Raw genomic sequence first — 23,142 nt, forward strand, 5'->3', positions numbered from 1 at the left:
GACAGCTACCGAGGTATGCGGTTGCGTTCGGCTACCTTCGGCTGCGCGCGCCTCCATTTATAAAAGCACTCTTTTAACTCGACCACCCTAGTGAGCAGACGTGTCGTCGAACGTCCTGACGTTCGTGATAGTTCTGACGTTCGTGATTCCTGTAATAGTTTTAATATGTTGTGTAACAAATTTTTAATGTGTTATTTTATTACAAAATGACTGACTCGTCCTATTAGTATTTTACCACCTAACGCAAAATACAAAAGTGGCGATGAGGACTAAAAGTGATAACTAAAGTTTTTAGTGAACATACAGTGAAAAACGCGGTGCAAAGATTCCGTTTCCACGTAAGCGGCGTTGTAAGGACACGAGCCTGAAGGACGCAGAAATGGAATAGGATCAGCGTCGTCTCTCGCAGCTGTTTGATGTTCCGGGTGCCGCGCATCTACAGCACGGGTATGGTCAGCCGTTCCAGCCGAACGGTGCAACGTTGGATCAGCATGCGGGAGCCCCTATATCGCCAAGCCAGTATCCGCCATCGCTCTCAGTACCGTCTTCATGCCAGCATCCGCCTTCAGAAACGAATGCGTCACAGAATGGTGACCCCACAATGCTGCAGTTATTACGATTAATACAGCAGGTTATGGCTAGGTTTGAGCAGCAACCGGTATCACAACCGCAAGTGGCATCACAGCAACTGCAACCGGTATCACAACCGCAAGTGGTATCACAGCAGCAGCAACAGCAGCATCAAGCTCCCCTTAATCTTGAACAAATTCTGGATTCATTGGCCAGAAACATCACCGAATTCCGCTTCGAGCCCGACGCAGGTGTAACGTTCGAGAAGTGGTATTCGCGATACGAGGACCTATTCATCAGGGATGCAGCCAGGATTGACGACGCGGCGAAAATGCGTTTGCTTTTGCGGAAGCTGGGCCCCTTAGAGCACGAAAGGTACGTGAATTATATATTACCCCGGAATCCCCGTGAATATACGCTCGAATCAACGGTTACTAAGTTGAAATCAGTTTTCGGAAAGACAGAATCCTTGCTAACAAATTTCCCAAGGAAAACAATTGGACCTTTTCCATACAACCCAAGGAGAGCAATTGGACCTTCTCCCCAAGGAGAGCAATTGGACCTTCTCCATACAAAATCAGAAAGTGCTCGCTCTAACAGCTACTTCGCTCCTGCTTGCACTCTCGCCGAATCGAGCCCCCCCTTGAAAGCTCTCTCAATCGGAGCGAAATTTCTCGTGCTGTTCGCTTCTTCGAAGTCGTTCCTTCTCGGTCGTGTCCGTTGCAGGCATACACAAACGTCAACAAACGTACACACACAGTCCACTGTTGCAAAAATGCTTCGTTTTTAACCTCACTTTTTGAACGTGAATTCACGTTGCGCAGAGGGATTCATGGCAAAAAACTCATTTTAAACATTGCAGAGCTGTTTTGTTCGCTCAATGCACGCATGTATTTCGCACATAGTGAGATTCTCTACATATTTTAATATCCATAACACTATCCCAGAGGATGTTTGGTACTTTACTGGTCATTCCACTAGTACAATTATAGTTGCTAAAATCTATTGTAGATTCACGTATTTGTTGTTTTTTGGTTTGTTGTTTGTCTGGTCGTATGTTGTGACGAACTAGTTTTGTTTGTCATGATGATTGTAAATATGCCATCCGTGCAATTGTAACGGTAAATGATACAACAGGATCGAACAACAGGATAAGCAACGCACGAGTTCTTTGCCACATGTGTTTGATTCCAGTCATGTTTCTTCTGTTGTAGCTCAGATTAAGATTTTGTTCACGTTATCAGCTAATTTGTTAGGCAAATGCTATCGAAGTTATGTTAGAACAGATAGCAAAAGTTAAAGATGGCAATCGAAATCAAAGTGATCCCTCCGTTCTTTCTGTTGGTTGAAGGAAGTGATGGGAAATGATCCCAAAGTTGGGATCGGATCGTGTAAATTTACTCGATACCGGAATAGGATGGGATCGAATGATCCCTGATCTCTTGTGGAATGGTTGGCGGGGTGGAGGGGGGGAAGGGGGGGAGAGCTATTTCCGTGCAACGATGTTCCCGGATCGCTGTGGATCACAATCCCCATACAAGGCATCACCTTTTCCATGCAACGATGATCCCGGATGGCTAGCGATCAAAAGCGCTATTCAACAGTGATCCCATATCATAGGATTGGATCAGATTTTTCAAGCCTGGATCGGCCCTCTAACTGCTCATCACTAGTTGAAGGACTCATCTTGTTTGTAAACTTTATTATGCGTCAGGTTCTGCTCAGGCCAATCGGATGTGCGCAAATAGGTACCTCTCTCAAGCAGTGACTGAAGGTTTGGGTCTGTTAAAGGATAACATTTCATAGAGAAAAAAGATTCCTCCAAACAGCGCTCACAAGCGATGAGCATAACTTTTTACCCCCTAACCTCTGACGGATGATTTATCCAACACGATCTATCCAACACGTAGAGACAGTTGATCGCCAAGGCAAAAGACTATACATAGACTGATACTGACTTTTTAATCGGAATTGCATTGCGAGTAAGACGGCGCAAATTGGTTCATAGACTTGTAGCGCTACATGAAAAGCTACAGGCTTTTGTAAACATTGCGCTTTCCAGCAGTACGGTGAGGTCGTCCTTTTTAAATCAGTCAATTTTTCATCGGTAGGACGTTACCGATGGATTGATAGGATCACTATTTAGCTGAATCTTATTCCATGCAGAACAGATCCATCGAGTTATGGACACAAAATATAACAACATGTTTAAAACTACTACATCCTTCTGTGTCAATGAAAGGTACACCAACATGCTCCTGTCTGTGCCCCTCACCCACAATCACCTCCTGTTATGATTTCACGAAAGGAAAGAAAACGAACAAGATATGTCACCATACACCTAAAGGCTTCATGACAACAACAAAAAACATTGGTTCTAGTAAGACCGAACATTCACGCTTTTTCCTCAGCTATGCTATCTGATAGGAATCCGAACAAACTAGCAGTAATAGTTTACTCTCGATATACGATTTGTTAACATCTACGAAAACTAACTCCATAAGCCGTCTTGACCTTCTTTGTGCGGTACTGTACTTTATGCGCATAAGTACCGTTATCTTCGTGCGCACGCATATACATCTTCACACGTTTGTTTCAGGCTCAACCAATAACGACAAATTGGTACCAGCCAGAACGGTCATCGAATTTCATTCGGAGTAAAATGGAAAGAAACCATGTTAAACCTGCAGTAGTCTCTTTTTCCTGAATGATGTTTCGACATCAATCATCAAATATTATCAATAGTTTACTTATTTGCATCGTAAAGCAACTGCAGCACATATCTGCTTGATGACATTCAAAACCTGTTTCTAGTACTGTCTATTGTATCAACATTTTATGAGAGGGAATACGAATGTTCGATTGCCATTGCTTCAACCGTAGGACAATAACAAATCAAAGGGATTGTTCTCAAACACTGACCCAAACCTTACTGAACACATCCTTCTAAAATCATTGCATCATTGAAATATCCAATGAAATCCCAATCCATACTGTACACATCCTTCTAAAATCATTGCATCATTGAAATATTTGCATCTTCAATGCGCATCATAATAATTTTTTGCTTAGCGCGTATGAGCCTACTGCGCATCATGACACATTTGGTCAAATGACCGGAATGTATTTTCACCAAAGTTGCATACACACACAACACTCGACGCACTGACTACATAAAACAAAACTCGACGCGGTTGTGTACCCTCTGACTAGGATTCCGTGGCAACATCGATTCGACGGCGACTTGAGGTAAATTGTAAACATAAGTTCTCTACTCGTTCTCCCAACAGCTGATCACGAAGGAATAAAACATCTGCCACACTCCTCTACACTCCACACGCACTTCCACCTGCGCCGAAACGTGCAAGAAAAAACAGTACTAACGAGCGCTAGCACAGATAGGCGAAAGGCACTAGATAGAACAGAGCGAAGATAGGGAGCATAAACCGGAGAGAAATTAATTTTTGAATTTTCCAACTGGAAAATAGTTGCAGCTTTTTATTGCACTACCACAATCGCACCGAAAAGCTTCCAAAAATTTGTGCCACTCCCCCTGACAAATTTCGCGACAGGTCCAATTTGCTTCCTTTGGAGTATAAACGGGACCTATTTAGGACGTCCTAAAACGGTCCCAAGGAGAGCAATTGGACCTTCTCCATACAAAATCAGAAAGTGCTCGCTCTAACAGCTACTTCGCTCCTGCTTGCACTCTCGTCGAATCGAGCCCCCCCTCGAAAGCTCTCCCGATCGGAGCGAATTTCTCGTGCTGTTCGCTTCTTCGAAGTCATTCCTTCTCGGTCGTGTCCGTTGCAGGCATACACAAACGTCAACAAACGTACACACACAGTCCACTGTTGCAAAAATCCTTCGTTTTTAACCTCACTTTTTGAATGTGAATTCACTTTGCGCAGAGGGATTCATGGCAAAAAACTGATTTGAAACATTGCAGAACTGTTTGGTTCGCTCAATGCACGCATGTATTTCGTTCATAGTAAGATTCTCTACACATTTTAATATCCATAACACTATCCCAGAGGATGTTTCGTACTTTACCAGTCATTCCACTAGTACAATTATAGTTGCTAAAATCTATTGTAGATTCACGTCTGATGTTTTGTGGTTTGTTTGTTGTTTGTCTGGTCATATGTTGTGACGAACTAGTTTTGTTTGTCATGAGTATAAATATGTCATCCGTGCAATTGTAACGGTAAATGCTACAACAGGATCGAACAACAGGATGAGCAACGCACGAGTTCCTTGCCACATGTGTTTGATTCCAGTCATGTTTCTTCTGTTGTAGCTCAGATTAAGATTTTGTTCACGTTATCAGCTAATTTGTTAGGCAAATGCTATCGAAGTTATGTTAGAACTATTAGCAACAGTTAAAGATGGCAATCGAAATCAAAGTGATCCCTCCGTTCTTTCTGTTGGTTGAAGGAAGTGATGGGAAATGATCCCAAAGTTGGGATCGGATCGTGTAAATTTACTCGATACCGGAATAGGATGGGATCGAATGATCCCTGATCTCTTGTGGAATGGTTGGCGGGGTGGAGGGGGGAGGGGAGGAGAGCTATTTCCGTGCAACGATGATCCCGGATCGCTAGGGATCACAATCCCCATACAAGGCATCACCTTTTCCATGCAACGATGATCCCGGATGGCTAGCGATCAAAAGCGCTATTCAACAGTGATCCCATATAATAGGATTGGATCAGATTTTTCAAGCCTGGATCGGCCCTCTAACTTCTCATCACTAGTTAAAGGACTCATCTTGTTTGTAAACTTTATTATGCGTCAGGTTCTGCTCAGGCCAATCGGATGTGCGCAAATAGGTAGCTCTCTCAAGCAGTGACTGAAGGTTTGGGTCTGTTAAAGGATAACATTTTACAGAGAAAAAAGATTCCTCCAAACAGCGCTCACAAGCGATGAACATAACTGTATACTCCCTAACCTCAGACGGATGATTTATCCAACACGTAGAGACAGTTGATCGCCAAGGCAAAAGACTATCCGTAGACTGATACTGACTTTTTAATCGGACTTTGCATTGCTAGCAAGACGGCGTAAAAATGGTTCATAGACTTGTAGCGCTACATGAAAAGCTACAGGCTTTTGTATACATTACGCTTTCTAGCAGTACGGTGAGGTCGGCCTTTTTAAATCAGTCAATTTTTCATCGGTAGGACGTTACCGATGGATTGATAGGATCACTATTTAGCTGAATCTTATTCTATGCAGAACAGATCCATCGAGTTATGTACACAAATATAACAACATGTTTAAAACAACATGTGCCAATGAAAGGTACACCAACATGCTCCTGTCTATGCCCCTCACCCACAATCACCTCCTGTTATGATTTTCGGAAAGGAAAGAAATCGAACATGGTATGTCACCATACACCCAAAGGCTTCATGACAACAACAAAAAACATTGGTTCTAGTAAGACCGAACATACACGCTTTTTCCTCAGCTATGCTATCTGATAGGAATCCGAACAAACTAGCAGTAATAGTTTACTATCGATATACGATTTGTTAACATCTACGAAAACTAACTCCATAAGCCGTCTTGACCTTCTTTGTGCGGTACTGTACCTTATGCGCATAAGTACCGTTATCTTCGTGCGCACGCATATACATCTTCACACGTTTGTTTCAGGCTCAACCAGTAGCGACTAACACGGTACGCAAATTGGTACCAGCCAGATCGGTCATCGAATTTCATTCGGAGTAAAATGGAAAGAAACCATGCTAAACCTGCAGTAGTCTCTTTTTCCTGAAGGATGTTTCGACATCAATCATCAAATATTATCAATAGTTTACTTATTTGCATCGTAAAGCAACTGCAGCACATATCTGCTTGATGACATTCAAAACCTGTTTCTAGTACTGTCTATTGTATCAACATTTTATAAGAGGGAATACGAATGTTCGATTGTCATTGTTTCAACCATATGACAATAACAAATCAAAGGGATTGTTCTCAAACACTGACCCAAACTTTACTGAACATATCCTTCTAAAATCATTGCATCATTGAAATATTTGCATCTTCAATGCGCATCGCACTTATTTTTTGCTTAGCGCGTTAGAGCCTACTGCGCATCATGACACATTTGGTCAAATGACCGAAATGTATTTCCACCAAAGTTGCATACACACACAACACTCGACGCACTGACTGCATAAAACAAAACTCGACGCGGTTGTGTACCCTCTGACTAGGATTCCGCGGCAACATCGATTCGACGGCGACTTGAGGTAAATTGTAAACATAAGTTCTCTACTCGTTCTCCCAACAGCTGATCACGAAGGAATAAAACATCTGCCACACTCCTCTACACTCCACACGCACTTCCACCTGCGCCGAAACGTGAAAGAAAAAGCAGTACAAACGAGCGCTAGCACAGATAGGCGAAAGGCACTAGATAGAACAGAGCGAAGATAGAGAGCATAAACCGGAGAGAAATTAATTTTTAAATTTTCCAACTGGAAAATAGTTGCAGCTTTTTATTGCACTACCACAATCGCACCGAAAAGCTTCCAAAAATTTGTGCCACTCCCCCTGACAAATTTCGCGACAGGTCCAATTTGCTTCCTTTCCCAAGCAGTCTTTTTGCAGCCATTTCGGAATAAAACAGGACCGTTTTAGGACGTCCTAAATAGGTCCCGTTTATACTCCAAAGGAAGCAAATTGGACCTGTCGCGAAATTTGTCAGGGGGAGTGGCACAAATTTTTGGAAGCTTTTCGGTGCGATTGTGGTAGTGCAATAAAAAGCTGCAACTATTTTCCAGTTGGAAAATTTAAAAATTAATTTCTCTCCGGTTTATGCTCTCTATCTTCGCTCTGTTCTATCTAGTGCCTTTCGCCTATCTGTGCTAGCGCTCGTTTGTACTGCTTTTTCTTTCACGTTTCGGCGCAGGTGGAAGTGCGTGTGGAGTGTAGAGGAGTGTGGCAGATGTTTTATTCCTTCGTGATCAGCTGTTGGGAGAACGAGTAGAGAACTTATGTTTACAATTTACCTCAAGTCGCCGTCGAATCGATGTTGCCGCGGAATCCTAGTCAGAGGGTACACAACCGCGTCGAGTTTTGTTTTATGCAGTCAGTGCGTCGAGTGTTGTGTGTGTATGCAACTTTGGTGGAAATACATTTCGGTCATTTGACCAAATGTGTCATGATGCGCAGTAGGCTCTAACGCGCTAAGCAAAAAATAAGTGCGATGCGCATTGAAGATGCAAATATTTCAATGATGCAATGATTTTAGAAGGATATGTTCAGTAAAGTTTGGGTCAGTGTTTGAGAACAATCCCTTTGATTTGTTATTGTCATATGGTTGAAACAATGACAATCGAACATTCGTATTCCCTCTTATAAAATGTTGATACAATAGACAGTACTAGAAACAGGTTTTGAATGTCATCAAGCAGATATGTGCTGCAGTTGCTTTACGATGCAAATAAGTAAACTATTGATAATATTTGATGATTGATGTCGAAACATCCTTCAGGAAAAAGAGACTACTGCAGGTTTAGCATGGTTTCTTTCCATTTTACTCCGAATGAAATTCGATGACCGATCTGGCTGGTACCAATTTGCGTACCGTGTTAGTCGCTACTGGTTGAGCCTGAAACAAACGTGTGAAGATGTATATGCGTGCGCACGAAGATAACGGTACTTATGCGCATAAGGTACAGTACCGCACAAAGAAGGTCAAGACGGCTTATGGAGTTAGTTTTCGTAGATGTTAACAAATCGTATATCGATAGTAAACTATTACTGCTAGTTTGTTCGGATTCCTATCAGATAGCATAGCTGAGGAAAAAGCGTGTATGTTCGGTCTTACTAGAACCAATGTTTTTTGTTGTTGTCATGAAGCCTTTGGGTGTATGGTGACATACCATGTTCGATTTCTTTCCTTTCCGAAAATCATAACAGGAGGTGATTGTGGGTGAGGGGCATAGACAGGAGCATGTTGGTGTACCTTTCATTGGCACATGTTGTTTTAAACATGTTGTTATATTTGTGTACATAACTCGATGGATCTGTTCTGCATAGAATAAGATTCAGCTAAATAGTGATCCTATCAATCCATCGGTAACGTCCTACCGATGAAAAATTGACTGATTTAAAAAGGCCGACCTCACCGTACTGCTAGAAAGCGTAATGTATACAAAAGCCTGTAGCTTTTCATGTAGCGCTACAAGTCTATGAACCATTTTTACGCCGTCTTGCTAGCAATGCAAAGTCCGATTAAAAAGTCAGTATCAGTCTACGGATAGTCTTTTGCCTTGGCGATCAACTGTCTCTACGTGTTGGATAAATCATCCGTCTGAGGTTAGGGAGTATACAGTTATGTTCATCGCTTGTGAGCGCTGTTTGGAGGAATCTTTTTTCTCTGTAAAATGTTATCCTTTAACAGACCCAAACCTTCAGTCACTGCTTGAGAGAGCTACCTATTTGCGCACATCCGATTGGCCTGAGCAGAACCTGACGCATAATAAAGTTTACAAACAAGATGAGTCCTTTAACTAGTGATGAGAAGTTAGAGGGCCGATCCAGGCTTGAAAAATCTGATCCAATCCTATTATATGGGATCACTGTTGAATAGCGCTTTTGATCGCTAGCCATCCGGGATCATCGTTGCATGGAAAAGGTGATGCCTTGTATGGGGATTGTGATCCCTAGCGATCCGGGATCATCGTTGCACGGAAATAGCTCTCCTCCCCTCCCCCCTCCACCCCGCCAACCATTCCACAAGAGATCAGGGATCATTCGATCCCATCCTATTCCGGTATCGAGTAAATTTACACGATCCGATCCCAACTTTGGGATCATTTCCCATCACTTCCTTCAACCAACAGAAAGAACGGAGGGATCACTTTGATTTCGATTGCCATCTTTAACTGTTGCTAATAGTTCTAACATAACTTCGATAGCATTTGCCTAACAAATTAGCTGATAACGTGAACAAAATCTTAATCTGAGCTACAACAGAAGAAACATGACTGGAATCAAACACATGTGGCAAGGAACTCGTGCGTTGCTCATCCTGTTGTTCGATCCTGTTGTAGCATTTACCGTTACAATTGCACGGATGACATATTTATACTCATGACAAACAAAACTAGTTCGTCACAACATATGACCAGACAAACAACAAACAAACCACAAAACATCAGACGTGAATCTACAATAGATTTTAGCAACTATAATTGTACTAGTGGAATGACTGGTAAAGTACGAAACATCCTCTGGGATAGTGTTATGGATATTAAAATGTGTAGAGAATCTTACTATGAACGAAATACATGCGTGCATTGAGCGAACCAAACAGTTCTGCAATGTTTCAAATCAGTTTTTTGCCATGAATCCCTCTGCGCAAAGTGAATTCACATTCAAAAAGTGAGGTTAAAAACGAAGGATTTTTGCAACAGTGGACTGTGTGTGTACGTTTGTTGACGTTTGTGTATGCCTGCAACGGACACGACCGAGAAGGAATGACTTCGAAGAAGCGAACAGCACGAGAAATTCGCTCCGATCGGGAGAGCTTTCGAGGGGGGGCTCGATTCGACGAGAGTGCAAGCAGGAGCGAAGTAGCTGTTAGAGCGAGCACTTTCTGATTTTGTATGGAGAAGGTCCAATTGCTCTCCTTGGGTTTGGAGTATAAACGGGACCTATTTAGGACGTCCTAAAACGGTCCTGTTTTATTCCGAAATGGCTGCAAAAAGACTGCTTGGGGGTCCTGTTTTCCCAAGGACCCAAGCAGTCTTTTTGCAGCCATTTCGGAATAAAACAGGACCGTTTTAGGACGTCCTAAATAGGTCCCGTTTATACTCCAAAGGAAGCAAATTGGACCTGTCGCGAAATTTGTCAGGGGGAGTGGCACAAATTTTTGGAAGCTTTTCGGTGCGATTGTGGTAGTGCAATAAAAAGCTGCAACTATTTTCCAGTTGGAAAATTTAAAAATTAATTTCTCTCCGGTTTATGCTCTCTATCTTCGCTCTGTTCTATCTAGTGCCTTTCGCCTATCTGTGCTAGCGCTCGTTTGTACTGCTTTTTCTTTCACGTTTCGGCGCAGGTGGAAGTGCGTGTGGAGTGTAGAGGAGTGTGGCAGATGTTTTATTCCTTCGTGATCAGCTGTTGGGAGAACGAGTAGAGAACTTATGTTTACAATTTACCTCAAGTCGCCGTCGAATCGATGTTGCCACGGAATCCTAGTCAGAGGGTACACAACCGCGTCGAGTTTTGTTTTATGTAGTCAGTGCGTCGAGTGTTGTGTGTGTATGCAACTTTGGTGAAAATACATTCCGGTCATTTGACCAAATGTGTCATGATGCGCAGTAGGCTCATACGCGCTAAGCAAAAAATTATTATGATGCGCATTGAAGATGCAAATATTTCAATGATGCAATGATTTTAGAAGGATGTGTACAGTATGGATTGGGATTTCATTGGATATTTCAATGATGCAATGATTTTAGAAGGATGTGTTCAGTAAGGTTTGGGTCAGTGTTTGAGAACAATCCCTTTGATTTGTTATTGTCCTACGGTTGAAGCAATGGCAATCGAACATTCGTATTCCCTCTCATAAAATGTTGATACAATAGACAGTACTAGAAACAGGTTTTGAATGTCATCAAGCAGATATGTGCTGCAGTTGCTTTACGATGCAAATAAGTAAACTATTGATAATATTTGATGATTGATGTCGAAACATCATTCAGGAAAAAGAGACTACTGCAGGTTTAACATGGTTTCTTTCCATTTTACTCCGAATGAAATTCGATGACCGTTCTGGCTGGTACCAATTTGTCGTTATTGGTTGAGCCTGAAACAAACGTGTGAAGATGTATATGCGTGCGCACGAAGATAACGGTACTTATGCGCATAAAGTACAGTACCGCACAAAGAAGGTCAAGACGGCTTATGGAGTTAGTTTTCGTAGATGTTAACAAATCGTATATCGATAGTAAACTATTACTGCTAGTTTGTTCGGATTCCTATCAGATAGCATAGCTGAGGAAAAAGCGTGTATGTTCGGTCTTACTAGAACCAATGTTTTTTGTTGTTGTCATGAAGCCTTTGGGTGTATGGTGACATACCATGTTCGATTTCTTTCCTTTCCGAAAATCATAACAGGAGGTGATTGTGGGTGAGGGGCATAGACAGGAGCATGTTGGTGTACCTTTCATTGGCACATGTTGTTTTAAACATGTTGTTATATTTGTGTACATAACTCGATGGATCTGTTCTGCATAGAATAAGATTCAGGTAAATAGTGATCCTATCAATCCATCGGTAACGTCCTACCGATGAAAAATTGACTGATTTAAAAAGGCCGACCTCACCGTACTGCTGGAAAGCGTAATGTATACAAAAGCCTGTAGCTTTTCATGTAGCGCTACAAGTCTATGAACCATTTTTACGCCGTCTTGCTAGCAATGCAGAGTCCGATTAAAAAGTCAGTATCAGTCTACGGATAGTCTTTTGCCTTGGCGATCAACTGTCTCTACGTGTTGGATAAATCATCCGTCTGAGGTTAGGGAGTATACAGTTATGTTCATCGCTTGTGAGCGCTGTTTGGAGGAATCTTTTTTCTCTGTAAAATGTTATCCTTTAACAGACCCAAACCTTCAGTCACTGCTTGAGAGAGCTACCTATTTGCGCACATCCGATTGGCCTGAGCAGAACCTGACGCATAATAAAGTTTACAAACAAGATGAGTCCTTTAACTAGTGATGAGAAGTTAGAGGGCCGATCCAGGCTTGAAAAATCTGATCCAATCCTATTATATGGGATCACTGTTGAATAGCGCTTTTGATCGCTAGCGATCCGGGATCATCGTTGCATGGAAAAGGTGATGCCTTGTATGGGGATTGTGATCCCTAGCGATCCGGGATCATCGTTGCACGGAAATAGCTCTCCTCCCCTCCCCCCTCCACCCCGCCAACCATTCCACAAGAGATCAGGGATCATTCGATCCCATCCTATTCCAGTATCGAGTAAATTTACACGATCCGATTCCAACTTTGGGATCATTTCCCATCACTACCTTAAACCTCCAGAAAGAACGGAGGGATCACTTTGATTTCGATTGTCATCTTTAACTGTTGCTAATAGTTCTAACATAACTTCGATAGCATTTGCCTAACAAATTAGCTGATATTGTGAACAAAATCTTAATCTGAAAACAATCTTAATCTGAACACAATCTTAATCTGTGCTACAACAGAAGAAACAAGACTGGAATCAAACACATGTGGGAAGGAACTCGTGCGTTGCTTACCCTGTTGTTCGATCCTGTTGTAGCATTTACCGTTACAATTGCACGGATGGCATATTTACAATCATCATGACAAACAAAACTAGTTCGTCACAACATATGATCAAACAACAAACAAACCACAAAACATCACACGTGAATCTACAATAGATTTCAGCAGCTATAATTGTACTAGTAGAATGACCGGTAAAGTACCAAACATCCTCTGGAATAGTGTTATGGATATTAAAACATGTAAAGAATCTTACTATGAGCAAAATACATGCGTGCATTAAGCGAACAAAACAGATCTGCAATGTTTAAAATGAGTTTTGAGTGAAATGAGTGAGTGATTTGAGTTGAAATGAGTGTGTGTACGTTTGTTGACGTTTGTGTATGCCTGCAACGGACACGACCGAGAAGGAACGACTTCGAAGAAGCGAACAGCACGAGAAATTTCGCTCCGATTGAGAGAGCTTTCGATGGGGGGCTCGATTCGACGAGAGTGCAAGCAAGAGTGAAATAGCTGTTAGAGCGAGCACTTCCGATTTTGTATTGAAAAGGTCCAATTGCTCCCCTTCCCCTTTTAAAACGGAATTGAACTTCGATTATAAGACGTGTAACTTACCTCGTGTGTTTGCGGTGCCCGTGTAAAGACGATGCTACGGCGATAGCGCGCGCCAACGTTGCTACCAAGCACATTTTGTTCTACGCATAGCGCATTGAACTTAATGCCGGTCAGTGACGCATCGATCAGCTGCGATGCTGTGATGATGTTAGTGCGTGGATGCTGAACGCATTATAGTGTTGTGCAAATTTTTCGTGCCTGCAGTGAAATTGTTGTGGTGTTTTTTGTTGCCGGTATTTTCATTTTTTTCTTTTTTAGTGTTTCGTGTGTTTTTCTACTGTTGTGTGCATTGTTGTGTGTGTGCTATGGAAGGCCAAATTGTTTATGTAAACGGCGTCCCATATCTGATTATAAATACCGAGTCGGCCGGGCTGGCGGACGCAAATGTTGCTTCGTTGCAGCTCCCGCAATGTAAGTGAAGTGTTGTGCAGAGTAAGATTGCGTGACATGTGCATTAATGCATGTTTCTTTCCTTTGCAGTGCCCACTCAACCACCGCTGCATGCGCAACCATCTGCTAGCTACACCATCAATGCGGGGGCTGCTGGTAAGTCTGGCCAAACGGTACTGTTGTGAATGTGTAAGCGGCAAAAGTGGTGTGAAATGTATTTTCTTATTTTGTTCTACAAGTAGTTTCGGAACCGCTACCGGCGTTTCGCAACCAGCTGCGGCCGTTCCGGTCAGTTCGTCGTGTCACAGTGTCCCCGTTCCTGTTGTCCGGTTGTCACCACCCGCTTTGTCTTCGTCAGTGTCCCCGGTACTGTCTACTCGTTCCGAAGCGGGGACAATGGGCAGTGCATCACAACACCCACCTGGTAAGAATATCAGTGCTTGCTAATGTAGCTTAGTAAAATGTGAAGAAAACAAACTAAGACGCATTTTCGACTTTTTAGCTCGTGATACCCCGACCTCTTACCCCGGAGGACGTTGCTGTGACTGCAGTGAGTTGCTGCGGCAAGCCCAGCAAAGGATTCGCGACCTGGAGCAAGAGAACGCGTATTTGAAAGCACGTATTGACTTACGATTGGACGCGATCACGCGGGATACTGCTCGCCAAAGACAGGCGATGGAAGAATTTAAATTTTAGTTGTGATGGGATGGCGCGATGGTAAGCTTAGCAAGACGAAGTGGACAATTTCCCAATGGGATATGATTTCTTCTGCCCTGCAACAGACGGCCCAGCCCTGCGAAGTGCATCGCAAGTCACGGCACATAAAGTATGCGGGCTTCTGGAAGGGATCGGAATATGCCTTCTTCTTTCACTACAGTTCCTTCATAGTGTTGGAACGGCATATTTCCCCCGCAGAGTACCAACACTTTATGTTGCTGTTTTGTGCCACGACCTAATATCGTGAAGCATATCGTATCACATCATCTTTATCAGTTATTGCTGTATTTCAGCACTAAGCTTACCATCGCGCCATCCTATCACAAACCGCCTGCAGTTGCCCAGCTCCGAAATATGAAGCCGGTCTCCGACAGGAACGTCTTCCACGATGTCGAAATCGGCGAGCTCGGTTAGCGGCATTGCGTTTTTGCGGTGTCCCGGTGGCTCATTAATCCGGAAGCCGGCATTCGTGCGTTTCGATTCATGCCCAAAATGAAACACCATCGTTCTCCTTTGCTGGTTATATTCGCCCTTGACTGTGCATTTTTGGCAGCTCCAGTATCCGGTGTGTCCAGAAACGCCTGATGGAAAAAACATGAAATTAATAATAATTTCAGCATTCAGCAGTCGCAGCGTAACCATGGTAAAGATCAGACGCATTTCAAAATCTCTCTCTCTCTCTCTCGTTAAACAATTGCTCAGATTTAATACCATCTCATCCAAGCCTTTCCCATGTCTCAGGATGGCCTAGACCTAGAGGCAAAAGGCCACGGCCTGCAAGTGTGCAGGCCACCCAAGCAGTCTTTTTGCAGCCATTTCGGAATAAAACAGGACCGTTTTAGGACGTCCTAAATAGGTCCCGTTTATACTCCAAAGGAAGCAAATTGGACCTGTCGCGAAATTTGTCAGGGGGAGTGGCACAAATTTTTGGAAGCTTTTCGGTGCGATTGTGGTAGTGCAATAAAAAGCTGCAACTATTTTCCAGTTGGAAAATTTAAAAATTAATTTCTCTCCGGTTTATGCTCTCTATCTTCGCTCTGTTCTATCTAGTGCCTTTCGCCTATCTGTGCTAGCGCTCGTTTGTACTGCTTTTTCTTTCACGTTTCGGCGCAGGTGGAAGTGCGTGTGGAGTGTAGAGGAGTGTGGCAGATGTTTTATTCCTTCGTGATCAGCTGTTGGGAGAACGAGTAGAGAACTTATGTTTACAATTTACCTCAAGTCGCCGTCGAATCGATGTTGCCGCGGAATCCTAGTCAGAGGGTACACAACCGCGTCGAGTTTTGTTTTATGCAGTCAGTGCGTCGAGTGTTGTGTGTGTATGCAACTTTGGTGGAAATACATTTCGGTCATTTGACCAAATGTGTCATGATGCGCAGTAGGCTCTAACGCGCTAAGCAAAAAATAAGTGCGATGCGCATTGAAGATGCAAATATTTCAATGATGCAATGATTTTAGAAGGATATGTTCAGTAAAGTTTGGGTCAGTGTTTGAGAACAATCCCTTTGATTTGTTATTGTCATATGGTTGAAACAATGACAATCGAACATTCGTATTCCCTCTTATAAAATGTTGATACAATAGACAGTACTAGAAACAGGTTTTGAATGTCATCAAGCAGATATGTGCTGCAGTTGCTTTACGATGCAAATAAGTAAACTATTGATAATATTTGATGATTGATGTCGAAACATCCTTCAGGAAAAAGAGACTACTGCAGGTTTAGCATGGTTTCTTTCCATTTTACTCCGAATGAAATTCGATGACCGATCTGGCTGGTACCAATTTGCGTACCGTGTTAGTCGCTACTGGTTGAGCCTGAAACAAACGTGTGAAGATGTATATGCGTGCGCACGAAGATAACGGTACTTATGCGCATAAGGTACAGTACCGCACAAAGAAGGTCAAGACGGCTTATGGAGTTAGTTTTCGTAGATGTTAACAAATCGTATATCGATAGTAAACTATTACTGCTAGTTTGTTCGGATTCCTATCAGATAGCATAGCTGAGGAAAAAGCGTGTATGTTCGGTCTTACTAGAACCAATGTTTTTTGTTGTTGTCATGAAGCCTTTGGGTGTATGGTGACATACCATGTTCGATTTCTTTCCTTTCCGAAAATCATAACAGGAGGTGATTGTGGGTGAGGGGCATAGACAGGAGCATGTTGGTGTACCTTTCATTGGCACATGTTGTTTTAAACATGTTGTTATATTTGTGTACATAACTCGATGGATCTGTTCTGCATAGAATAAGATTCAGCTAAATAGTGATCCTATCAATCCATCGGTAACGTCCTACCGATGAAAAATTGACTGATTTAAAAAGGCCGACCTCACCGTACTGCTAGAAAGCGTAATGTATACAAAAGCCTGTAGCTTTTCATGTAGCGCTACAAGTCTATGAACCATTTTTACGCCGTCTTGCTAGCAATGCAAAGTCCGATTAAAAAGTCAGTATCAGTCTACGGATAGTCTTTTGCCTTGGCGATCAACTGTCTCTACGTGTTGGATAAATCATCCGTCTGAGGTTAGGGAGTATACAGTTATGTTCATCGCTTGTGAGCGCTGTTTGGAGGAATCTTTTTTCTCTGTAAAATGTTATCCTTTAACAGACCCAAACCTTCAGTCACTGCTTGAGAGAGCTACCTATTTGCGCACATCCGATTGGCCTGAGCAGAACCTGACGCATAATAAAGTTTACAAACAAGATGAGTCCTTTAACTAGTGATGAGAAGTTAGAGGGCCGATCCAGGCTTGAAAAATCTGATCCAATCCTATTATATGGGATCACTGTTGAATAGCGCTTTTGATCGCTAGCCATCCGGGATCATCGTTGCATGGAAAAGGTGATGCCTTGTATGGGGATTGTGATCCCTAGCGATCCGGGATCATCGTTGCACGGAAATAGCTCTCCTCCCCTCCCCCCTCCACCCCGCCAACCATTCCACAAGAGATCAGGGATCATTCGATCCCATCCTATTCCGGTATCGAGTAAATTTACACGATCCGATCCCAACTTTGGGATCATTTCCCATCACTTCCTTCAACCAACAGAAAGAACGGAGGGATCACTTTGATTTCGATTGCCATCTTTAACTGTTGCTAATAGTTCTAACATAACTTCGATAGCATTTGCCTAACAAATTAGCTGATAACGTGAACAAAATCTTAATCTGAGCTACAACAGAAGAAACATGACTGGAATCAAACACATGTGGCAAGGAACTCGTGCGTTGCTCATCCTGTTGTTCGATCCTGTTGTAGCATTTACCGTTACAATTGCACGGATGACATATTTATACTCATGACAAACAAAACTAGTTCGTCACAACATATGACCAGACAAACAACAAACAAACCACAAAACATCAGACGTGAATCTACAATAGATTTTAGCAACTATAATTGTACTAGTGGAATGACTGGTAAAGTACGAAACATCCTCTGGGATAGTGTTATGGATATTAAAATGTGTAGAGAATCTTACTATGAACGAAATACATGCGTGCATTGAGCGAACCAAACAGTTCTGCAATGTTTCAAATCAGTTTTTTGCCATGAATCCCTCTGCGCAAAGTGAATTCACATTCAAAAAGTGAGGTTAAAAACGAAGGATTTTTGCAACAGTGGACTGTGTGTGTACGTTTGTTGACGTTTGTGTATGCCTGCAACGGACACGACCGAGAAGGAATGACTTCGAAGAAGCGAACAGCACGAGAAATTCGCTCCGATCGGGAGAGCTTTCGAGGGGGGGCTCGATTCGACGAGAGTGCAAGCAGGAGCGAAGTAGCTGTTAGAGCGAGCACTTTCTGATTTTGTATGGAGAAGGTCCAATTGCTCTCCTTGGGCCAGCAACGATTTCCTGCTAAACACACGTAGTGTTTCAAGCAGGAAATCGTGCAGCACTGAACAGTTTTGCCCTGCTGAGCAATGACGAAATGTTGGACGATGACCCAAAGACATCATTCGAAAATACCGACAGTGTTAAAGAGTTGACAAAAACAAAAGCGAGCGAGCGCAAAGTTCCTCCGATCATAGTTAAGAGCAAATCTGTACAGGTAGTACACAAATTAGTGATAGCAGCTGGTGTTGTGAATTATACCACGAAGCAAACCTTTACAGGCACAGTCGTACAACTCACCAATACGCAAGACTTTCATAGTATTGTACGAGGGCTGACAATAAAGTAATGGAGACCTTACTTACGCTGCAACTTCGCCGGATCACTCGCTAGGCGAAATCTGGCAACACCGCCGTGTTCCTTGGTTCCCCCACTACCACTTTGCTGCTGGGTGAGGCTTCCCCGACCGCTCAGTCTTGGCTGAGCAGCCGTCAACGATGGAAGTACCCCTCGCGTCAGCGTCCAAGTGCGAATTGCGTTTTGTAATACGTTTTTTAAGTGCGAAAAAGGTGACACCTATTGAAATCCATCGTCAACTAGATGAAGTTTACGGGGAAAAGTGTATGGACATAAAAAAACGTGCGTAAGTGGAGCCGCGAGTTTAATTCCGGGCGCACTAATGTTCACGACGAGGAGAGATGTGGCCGACCGTCGGTCTCGGATGCGATTGTTCAAGCAGTGGAGTCAGAAATGCTCAAAAACCGCCGTGCGACAGTTAGGGACTTGGAAGAGAAGCTTGGAGGAGTGTGTAGCAGCGAAACAATCCGTCATATCCTTGTGAACAACTTGCAGTATCACAAAGTTTCTGCCCGATGGGTGCCGAAACAGCTGACCGAAGACCACATGAAGCGGCGCGTGGAATGTGCGACCAAAGTTGTGGCCCGTTTTGAAGAGGAAGGCGATGATTTTTTGGAAGGAATCGGGTTGACCTCCTCCCTATAGTCCCGACGTGGCCCCAAGTGACTACCACATGTTCCCCGCCCTGAAAAAACATCTCGGAGGGAAGAAGTTTGAAAGTGACGCGGAGGTTCAGAAAGAGGTCAACACCTGGCTGCGCGAGGCAGACGGAGAGTGGTATTCTGCCGGCATAGACAAGTTCATCGTGCGGATGCGCAAGGTGTGGTGATTATGTAGAAAAGTAGCCAAGACCTTGGCCTTTTCAACGGTGTATCGCTTTTTGTAAATAAATGTCATTTTCTATGAAAAAAAAATTAGAGACCTTACTTTATTGTCATCCCTCGTAGCACACTTCAAGAAGAACAATGTACTCTTCCACACATACCAACTGGAAGAAGATAAAACTACAAAAATAGTTCTGTACGGACTGGTGGATTTGCCTTTAGAGGAAGTGTTCGAAATTCTAAAAATGGAAAGTGTCGTTCCAAGTGAAATAAAAAACTGGTGCTCAGACAAAAAAAGTACGATGAACATGCAGTTTACCTTTTGCATTTTGCTGCGGGTACTATCAAGTTAAACTTGCTGCGATCGATTAAGGCGCTGAATCACTGCAGGGTAACATGGAGTTACTTTTCGAAAAAAGCTGGCCCAATGCGTTGTGCTAGATGCCAGCTATATGGACACGGTGCTGCAAATTGTAACCGTATTTACAAGTGCAACAAATGTGCGGGTGACCACGAATCCAAGTGTTGTCCGCTAACGACGGGTCCATCTGCCGCCAAGGGTAGAATACCAGAGCACAAATTGAAATGTGCGTATTGTGAAGGTCAGCATACAGCAGGGTTTCACGGATGCCCTAAAAGACCACAACCAAAACAAAAAAAACACAATACGAATGTTCCCAATCATTTCATACCATCATACCATACCATCCCAATCACTAGCTTAGTGTTTGAGTTGAGCAACTCTAAGGCCTGATCATCTTGCTTAGAAATACTGATTTTCATATTGGAGGATCGTACATCCTCCAGAGCAAAGCCTTGTTTCAAAGCGGCGTCGATTTTAGCATCTATATTTGCGCAGTCGCAGACGATTACACTAGGTGTGGCTACGGCCATGTTTCGATTCTGTATTTCAGTGGTACAGCATCCTGATACAACCCATCCTAAGCGGGTCTTCGTAGCCGTTGGTTCATTTATTAGTCCCTCTACTGTCTTAAGAGGGCGGGTTAGGCGATAGTTATCGATTCCGATAAGTAATTGAGGAACAGCCGCTTCATAAGGCTGCAACGGAAGAGTTTTTAGGTGGTTATTTCGCGACGTAAGATTACTCACGTTGACAGATTGCGTTGGTAAGCCTAGTGACTTAACCGTCCGAACAGCAGGCATCAGGAACTTTCGATCTCCTTTTCGAATCCCGGAGATGGTGATCGGAATCTCGACGGAACCGTCCTCGTTTCGTAGTTGCCCAGCGGTCCAGCTCAAACAAAGAGGTTTTTTTGTTCCCTCTAAGCCCAGCTGTTTCATCAAGCTATGCTCCATCAGCGTCACGGATGAACCTTCGTCGAGGAGTGCCACCGTATGAACCGTCCGTTCATGTCCATGTACTGCCACAGGGACATAGCGCAACAATACCTCGCCTTTGCTATGTACTCCTGTGGAATGCGAGAGATTAACTTCATACTTGCTTTGTTTTTCTGCCGTAGGTTCGTTGTGCAACAACCGATGGTGCTTCCTGGAACAGCCGTTTTTGCCGCAAATCCGTGTCACGCGGCAAGGGTTGCGGTGACGACGCAAACATGTGCTGCATAGCTGGTCATCCTTCACACGTTTCCACCGCTCACCCGGAGTTAAACGCAGGAAACCCTCACAATACTCCAGCTGATTGCAATTGTTGTTGCAGGCGCACACTATTTTTTCGGAATGTGCGGGTGGCTCAGCCGTGGTATGCACGTTGATATGTTTGGCGCTTCGCTTCTCTTCTAGTTTCGCTGCTGCTGCTGCTGCTGTTGGAGAAGCTATCAGTGCGGCTTCTTTAGCGTCACGGATCCAGATACCAAAATCAGTCAGGCTAGCTGGCGGCTTCCTCACACGTTGCATTCCCCATAGAAAGGCCACGGTAGACGGCAGTCGTCGCACTAGCTCCTCCAATAAAGGACCGTCGTACCGATTTTCGAGACCACTTGTCTTTACTGCGGCGCATACCTCTTCCACCATTATCGCGTAATCCACCAGCGTGTCCAGTTTCTCCATCTTCGGCGTCGGTGCCTTCCGAATCTGATCCATAAGCGAGCTTATGATCATCTCCGGTCGACCGAAACTGCTTCGTAGCGCTTCCATCACATCCGCCAGGTTGTCTGCTTTCCGAAGTCTCAACTGTACAGTCTTCAAGGCCTTCTCCTTTAATGCTCTTTGTAGCCGCATTATGTTCTCCCCATCCGAAAAACCACACAAACGCGTGCTTTCTTCGAAAGTCGAAATAAACATCGACCATTCGTCGGGATTTCCGGAAAAGAAGGGAAGCTTCGCCGCACCAGTGTGTCTTGCAGATGATTTGGCCTGCGATAATTCCGGTTCATCATCTGTTGCAGAAAACCCGAAGGTTGTAGATGATGGCGGCTTTGCGTTAGTGGCGTGCGCTTCTAGCTTTTGTTCTAACGAGTTAATGCGTTCTATGGCTGGGCACACACGGGACGTCCACGTCCTGCCCACGTCCACACCAACTTCGTGCAAAGCCGAACATAAACGCCTATCCTTTACCGTACGCACGAGCGAGACAGCATTTGTCGTACGATCAAGCCCGTTATGCTCTGTACGCGTCATTCTAATAGTTATTTCCTATTCCTCTTTCACTTCGTGCTTTGTGGACGCCTTGTGGACGCGTCCACGGCAGGACCCAATTTTTTTGAATTTTTGTATGACTTCGTGGATTTTGGACGTCCAGTGGACGTACGTGTGTGCCCAGCCTATCAGTTGATCCACTGAACTTGACACTGGTCTCCTCGCTACCGTACAAATCGCTCACTGCCAATCACGTATCGCAACTGCTTCTACTTCCTGAATACACTCGATGTGACACCAGCGATCGCATTTATTACACTCGATCATGTTCAGTGTGCCAGTACGATTGCACACATAGCATACTCGTTGAGGAGAGGAGTTGCTAGGGGGTTCGCCCCCTCGTAACATGCATGCCTTCATTTCGTTAAAGAGGCGACTTATCTCGTTCACAGTATCGTCCGGCAGCGATGATTGACGAGCTACCGGATTGTCCCGAAGCGGGGACGATGTAGCCACGCTCGTCGCTCGAGGTATGCATATTGCACATCGCCACTCGCGGGTTCTCACCGAATCGTCTTCACCTACGCAATCCGGGTGATATGATCTCCGACAATCAACGCATCGAATGCACACAATATCGGTGGCCGAGGCACAGATTACACAAACTAATTCGGGTTCGGGTGCCATTTTTACAATTTCACTTCAGCACGGTTCTGCTGTTCTATTTCTTCAGCAACTTGCCGGCAACGGGTGAGTCTGTGAGTCAACATTTTCCTCGAGAGAGGGCTAAAAAATTCACTATCGTTTCGCAAAATAAAATAATGAGCGCTTTTTTCCCTTCGTCGGTCCCCTTCATGCCTTTTTTCTCGTCCGGGCCAGCCAATGACCCCTAATTGAAACGTCATTCGGCCCGACCGACTCCACTTCGTACTGGGCGACGACGCCAACGCCATCTACATGTCGTTTATCTCTGACGCTGGTTCCTAGTTTTCCTAA

The 23,142-nt window shown here is 43.9% G+C and overlaps 1 pseudogene; it reads left to right on the forward strand.

The window, feature by feature from the left end:
• The first annotated feature begins 379 nt into the window (after nucleotides 1-379).
• Nucleotides 380-19,595, forward strand: LOC128718251 (uncharacterized; annotated as a pseudogene).
• Nucleotides 19,596-23,142: the final 3,547 nt, after the last annotated feature.

The sequence above is a fragment of the Anopheles marshallii genome, chromosome 2 (genome assembly GCF_943734725.1).
Source record: "Anopheles marshallii chromosome 2, idAnoMarsDA_429_01, whole genome shotgun sequence".
In the NCBI taxonomy this organism is placed as follows: domain Eukaryota; kingdom Metazoa; phylum Arthropoda; class Insecta; order Diptera; family Culicidae; genus Anopheles; species Anopheles marshallii.